We start from the raw sequence: 6801 nt of genomic DNA, 5'->3' as shown, positions 1-6801 counted from the left end.
ATTGCAATCTTGTATCTCAAATCCCACCCCAAAAATCCACCCTTCTTCCCATGCAATGCTTCTCCCAAACTCCTGTTTCTCATGTATTCATACACTAGCAGATTTGTCTGAGAATTCGAGCAGAATGCTATCAGCCGCACTATATTCCTGTGCCTGATATTCCCCAGTGTTTGAATTTCAGCTCTAAATCCATGGTCGTGGCTGTTGTTCCCGAATCTGAGCAGCTTCTTTACAGCAATCTCCTCCCCATTCCGCAATTTTCCCATGTAGACAATCCATGCCCCTCCCCTTCCAATCACATTGCTGTCCTTCATCCAATCGAGCACATCAGAGACTGTGAAGCTCAGCTTCTGAAATGCAGTCAGCTTCCACGAACCATGTTTCTTGAAGGACCTGGCCTTGACGATGGTTACCATCATCTTCCCATTGTAATTCTTGTGTTATGATCCATTCACTGTTGGTTCGGCGATTTGTTCAGTTTGGATTGTTGTACAACTGTGCCATGTGTATAGTTGAAGAGTCGTCACTATTTTCAAAATGGTGGTGACTGTAGGAGTCTATGCCTTGTATATTTAGATTTTGAGTTTTTAAGCTAAAAAAGCTTCTCTTAATATCGTTTTATTAGTTATTGGGTTTGTTTAAATTAGTGTTTTCTTCTTCTTCTTTTAACTAAATGTGGTAGATTTTTCGATTGGCAACTTGCAGAGATCTGTTGTTTGATTTGAATTGTATTCTTTTGTGTGAATTTACAGTTTTAAGCTAATGTATTTTATTTATTTATTTTTAGCTTGATTAGTTGCTGGATCTATTCATAGATTTTTTATGCAGTTTCTAGAGCTTAAAATCATATACTTTCTAATTTGAAAACTTGCAGTGATCTGTTCTTAGGTTTGTATTGTACTTTTAAGTGTGTCCAAGGTATCTTATTTTTAAGCTTAACAATGAGTAATTTGTTTTATTTTGTGATGGTACAGTTATCAACTCACTAGATATGATATCAGGTACTCGTGACGGTTTTATGAAAACCCGGAGCAGGATTTCCTAATGTGAATAGTTCATATGAGTGCGTTTCATTGCTTCTTGCTGCAAGGTTTATGGATTTTTTTAATTATTATTTTTTTTAAAAAATCTGTTTTCTTTTTATCTTTTGTTTGGTGTGTATGGCTTTCACACTTCACTGACTTGCTTTTGATGATTGATTGTTGTGGTGTTTACCATTACTTGTTAAATGGTAAGATATTATGACGTGAAATACCCGAGGATGCTTGGCAATTTGGGTTCATTTATGTGTTTGTTATGTGATCTGATGGGAGATGCTCATCGTAATTTTATTTAAATAATTCTTTTCTTTTCTGTAATTTAGATGTTGTGGTTTAGTGTGATCTGATGTGAGTTCTTTTTTATAATAGATCCATGAAGTGAGGGTGACAGAGTTAGTTGCATTTAAGCACTGGGTTGATGAACTGAAACACGAAATGTATGATGGGCCTTAAATTCAAGTTTTATTTGTCAACCATCTTTTTTTCTGCTACAAAATATGGCATTTATCATTTATATATGTTCTACATCCCAACACTTCAAAGTTAGAATTACAATGTTGATTTGGGCTGAAGTTTCAATCGTCCTATCTTGAATTTAGTTTAGATTGTTTGATGATTTTGAAATTCGCCTTTGAGTAGTTTTGGATGTTACTCAATGCAGGATTCTTGCAAATCGTCAGTTTGTTGCTCTCTCGAAAGAGCGGAAGGCCCATTATATATCAGAACTTGAGCGGAAAGTTCAGACTCTTCAAATTGAAGCCACACTTTTTCTGCACATCTCACATTATTCTAGTTTTGTACCAATTGAATTATGTCTTTGAGAATGTATTCTTTCTTCTTCTTCTTCTTCTTCTTCTTTTTTTTCTTTTTCCTTTCCTATTCATTCTTTCTTTCTTCTTTTTTCTCTTCATTCACTAGGAAGATTTCCAAATGCACATCACTAGATGTCTGATCATGCATAGATTTAATGCAGATCTCTAGAAGTTATGATATTTTAATTAGACCAAGCTATTTATCTTGCATCGTATATCTTCGGTCATTATTTTGTTCACAATCATGTTAGTGGAAGCTTCATTTCGGTTAAAACACCTGATATGTTATTGGATCAACAACAATTCAATGCTCTGCCAAAATCCAATCAAATCAGATGCAAGCTAATCAGAACAGTTACAATTTGATCAGATTAGTTAAAATGCAATCAGATATGTTCTAAATACATTTACTGCATATGTATCCCAATGTCAGTGATTTATTATTTACGCCATTTTTTGAATGGCTTATTTATGCCATTTTTAACTATCAAAATATATTTTATTATCTGCACCAAACAAAATTTATCGGTGGAAGGTGAGATACTGTCACATCCTGCCTTCTCTAGAAGATTAGTCCACCAAAAGAGGTTTTCTATTGGATTCAAGGTTCTTTACTCCTAAATGAAGAATATTTTGCAGATACAGTTGTGCTTGTCTGATGCTTCTGTGACTGTATTGTTTGTTATGTACTCAGTTTTTTATTCTCAAGCTTTGCTAAGCTCACACACCTGTACAAGTCAGCTAATGCACACCCCACCAAATATGCACTGGTGTGGCAGACAGGTGCAATATCTAAGCCATCCATCAGAAGGATACCACTATGTAGATTCCCTATCTCAAACATCAGGTCGGTCCACCAGTGAGATGGGCTACAAAACTGAATAGATGTAGAGTTGTGGACAAAATCAGTCAAAGCTTTCTAACCTGTTAAGTTAATTCTAATAGCATTGCTCACCTACTGAATCAACAAACTCTATCTTCGAGTAGTAACATCTGCCCGATGAGGTCCACCTAATCTGTGGCTTGGATATTTCACCTGTCTGCCATGCTGGGATATGTGATGGTGTGTGAATTAGATGACTTGTCCATGCATGTGGGCTAAGCAATGCTCTTTATTCTCATATAATTTAAATCTAATGCTGCTTGGTTTTAACACTTGTTGCAATGGTCCATCTATGAAATGTACCATGTTGTTTCTTGTTTTGTGTTCCTGCTTTGGTACATTTAGAAAACCTTCACCATTGTTATCGGGATATTTTCAGTCCCTTTTCGGCATCTATTCTGTCAGAATTGAGAATGCAGGCGTTAGAAGGCCAGCAAGTGATGACGTTCAAATCTAAGGAGTTTCTCATCCGAGTGATTTTAGGAAGGCGGTCCGAATAACAAAAGCTTCATCCTTTCACAAGAAACTCAAGAGGCTGAGATTAAGCTGCTCAGGAAGACCCTAACTTGTAAAGCAACACCTATGCCAAGTTTCTATCAGGAACCGGCACCTCCCAAAGTGGAGCTGAAGAAGGTAAGCATTACGTTACTTTTATGGTATCCTTTTCCAACTTTTCTTTTTAACTATGGGAGAAACTAGAAAAATCAACATCATTGCCTGAATTGCTCAGCTCCATTAAACCTTCTTCCCATTTATAATACTGAGATGTTTTTTTTTTTTTTGTTCATGCTGTAATTGGCCTATTCCATGATATATATAAAAATTAATTCCCTTGACATTTTGGCTGCATTTGGATCAGGCCATGGGAAAAATCATTTTTAGTTTTTGGGATTACTAGACTTGTAAGAATTTCTGGGAAAACATGAAATGATTTTTGTGTGTACAAATAAGATCTCTTTGTTTCCAATATGACAAAAAAAGAGCTCCATCTCACAAATTTTGGAAATTCTACTAAAGAGTAGAAGATCCAAAATCACAAATTATTGCTCAAATGGCCAGGAGTCCAACACAGCTTTAAGCATGTTATAGGATTGATCTTATTGCTAGTTGTATTTATTTATCATGCAATTTACAAATGATGTTATAGGAAATCAGGATTTCTTCCTCGTAACTAGGCCATATTGATTTATTTGACTGGAATCTTAGGAAAGAGTTGAAAATTCTCGGTATTCTGGGGCTCTCTCTCTCTCTAACTTAAGAGTGAAGATTCCTCCTCTTCGAGTAGTGGAGAAGAAATGGACAGTGATGATAGTGATGATAGTGATGATGATGATGTTGAAAAAGAAGAAGAAAAAGAGAGCAAAGCAGATGATCTTGAGGTAAATATGCAATGCTTTCTGCAATGTCTTGTTTTATTGCAAGTAACTTGAAACTTTCACATTGGGTGCTATTGAATTTATGTGGAGAAGTTTTCTTTAAGTAGAGATGATGAATTTAAAGTACCAGTTATAACGCATGTGTGATAACCACCGAAAGAAACTCCTTTCGACAAGGGAATTTCGCTGATAATGGATGGTGATGGTTGCATTGTTTGCTTCTCCAAAGCCCTAAAAATTTTCATACATTAGTCAGCTGAACCACAAAAGCTTTGAAGTGATTAAACTGAACTAGCAACGTGAATTATGCTTGTTAAACCATAAGCTTATTGCACTTACCAGCCTACCTATTTTTCTTTCACCAAATGTAAAAACAGATCCCTGTTCTACAAGCATAATAGAATTCAAGAAATGAAAATTATAAACATCTGCCCAACTAATCTTTACTCAAAAATTGGCATGAGCAATAGCAAAGGGTTTTGAAATTACTGCTGATGCAGGCTGAATGCAACAACGCTGCAGCAATCTTTGTAACCTGCATCTTCTTGTTGCTTGGCATATTTGGATTGCTTCCATATCAAGATTTCTCATTTTTCTGTTCCCTGGTTTTTTTTTTTTTTTTTTTGGTGATTTTCACTGTTGTACCTTCTTTGAATTCTTTTATAACAGTTTGCATGTTGGAAAATATTCTTAAATTCAGATGCTTCCAGTTGTAGGCAAATGCTTCTTATCTCTACGAATTGGGATGTCCATTGGTCTGGATTATTGAACATAGGCAGATTTCAGTTATCCCTCATGGTTCTCTACCAGTGCAAAAAAGCTAACCAAAAGGATTCTGGACCCCAATCCTTTAATTGTATGTACTTTTCCTTTTTGTGCTTTGACACAAGCACCATGCCTTCAACGTTGACACATCATCATCTCCACCATCCTTGTAGAACACATCCTTTTCCTCAAGTGATTATTGGCAACATGCAACATTATAGGTGATCCTTTAGTTTTAGTTGTTGAATAGTCACTCTTTTCCATGTTTAGTTTTTGAATCTTTATGTTGATTTTTGGCTAATCAATGCTTATGGTCTTTGTTTTGATTTTAATAGTTGCAATGCAAGCCCAAAAAGAAGCTCTGCCTGGATATGCAATGCAAAGACAAGTTCCTCTTTCATAGTGTCATTACAAGTCATGGTGCAACCATAAAGGACAACCCCAGAAATGGTGGGACCTTGTGTTTTCTCTAGTAGTGGAGCACATCATGGAGGATTTATTTATTTATTTTTAATGTATTCATGCAATTGTAAACTTATTGTTGTAAATATATATAATTTTTATTATAAAGTTGTACGATATTTGTTCAATATTAATTTTTAATTGTATATAATATTCTTTGGTTTTTAAATATAAAAACAAATGTACAACTTTTATTGGTCATTCATAAATAATGAAAAACACCATTCCAAAAATTTTTAATTTGACCTTTGTCAACATTAAGAACGGTTTAAAACCGTTCCTAAAATTTCATGCCCCATAACCGTTTGCGACCTCACGAACAGTGAGTCCGTTCTAAAAATTTGAAACGGTACTTGATACGGTTTTTAACCGTTCCAGTTTTTTTTAGGAACGGCTTAAAACCGTTTCTACACGACATTTTTGGTTTCCACTAACAGAAGTCAATCAAGGAACTCAAAAGCTTACCAAATGAATTGTGACTCAAGAATGAAGATTTTGTATCTTCCCCCAGTTGGCATCTTCACTGCCAATCTTGATAACAAATGCCAACCTCTGGTTTGAAGGGAGCAAGAGTTGCAAAATATAAACAGCAGCATATACTTTTTATTGCATATACCTGTTGGATGTAGGCCGGTGGGGCCCACTGGTGAGCAATCACTAGTGGGTGGGTCCTACATATTTAGGCATCTTCCGGCCTTTCTTCTTTTATGTTATATTTCAAATTCAAAATTGAATTTGATTTATGATAGGAGATAGGGATAAGACCGGATGATATGGTCTCATCCAAACTCCCCTCCTTTCCTATAAAAAGGCATGCGCTCTCTCTCGCATAATGAGATATACAAAATACTGAGAGTATACGGAGAGAGAAACATTGTGCACGAGAGTCTGTCCATCTTAGCTTGTCCTTGGGACGATCTGATCCATAGATCGCAATCCGGGACCACTATATACCGTAGGATCAGAGGTGTGAATAGTTCCATCTGCTCCAGTAGTAGATAGGCGGGCCGTTGGAGTACCGTTCTTCTGCTTTGTAAAGGTTCCAAACATCGTGTAGACCGTCAGATCTTGAGGGCTCACCTTCCGCGCTTCCCAACAGTGGTATCAAAGCATAATTAACGGCGGATATCTGATTATATTCATCTAAAAAGGTAAGTAACCCATCCTTTTTTTTGGATTGGAATCCATGTTTTGCGAATGGTATCAAATCAGCATATGTATGGTGGATTAGTTTTTTGTATACACATATGCCATGTGCATGTAAGCCCGATTATGATGGACCAAGATGATCATGTAGATCTTTATGATTCCATACATCTTAATGTACAACATGTAATTGGTTTATGGAATGGTCCACATATTGTACCCCATGCGTGTACATCATATCCACCAATAGTTATTTAATAGAAATACATCCACTAATAGTTGTTGTATTGAACTACACCACTTAAAGGCATGCTCAC

At 36.0% G+C, this 6801-nt stretch overlaps 2 long non-coding RNA genes across 2 annotated transcripts; both read left to right on the top strand.

Moving 5' to 3' along the window:
• Window positions 1-1126: 1126 nt before the first annotated feature.
• On the top strand, window positions 1127-4090 carry LOC131236626 (uncharacterized). The gene is made up of 3 exons (XR_009166810.1): window positions 1127-1477; window positions 1702-3368; window positions 3942-4090. It is a non-coding gene; the product is annotated as an uncharacterized LOC131236626 (long non-coding RNA).
• Window positions 4091-4564: 474 nt separating this feature from the next.
• Window positions 4565-5539, top strand: LOC131236627 (uncharacterized). Its single transcript, XR_009166811.1, has 2 exons — window positions 4565-5097; window positions 5212-5539. It is a non-coding gene; the product is annotated as an uncharacterized LOC131236627 (long non-coding RNA).
• Window positions 5540-6801: the final 1262 nt, after the last annotated feature.

This window comes from Magnolia sinica, chromosome 2 (assembly GCF_029962835.1).
Source record: "Magnolia sinica isolate HGM2019 chromosome 2, MsV1, whole genome shotgun sequence".
In the NCBI taxonomy this organism is placed as follows: domain Eukaryota; kingdom Viridiplantae; phylum Streptophyta; class Magnoliopsida; order Magnoliales; family Magnoliaceae; genus Magnolia; species Magnolia sinica.
This window is presented reverse-complemented; position numbering and strand designations above follow the sequence as displayed.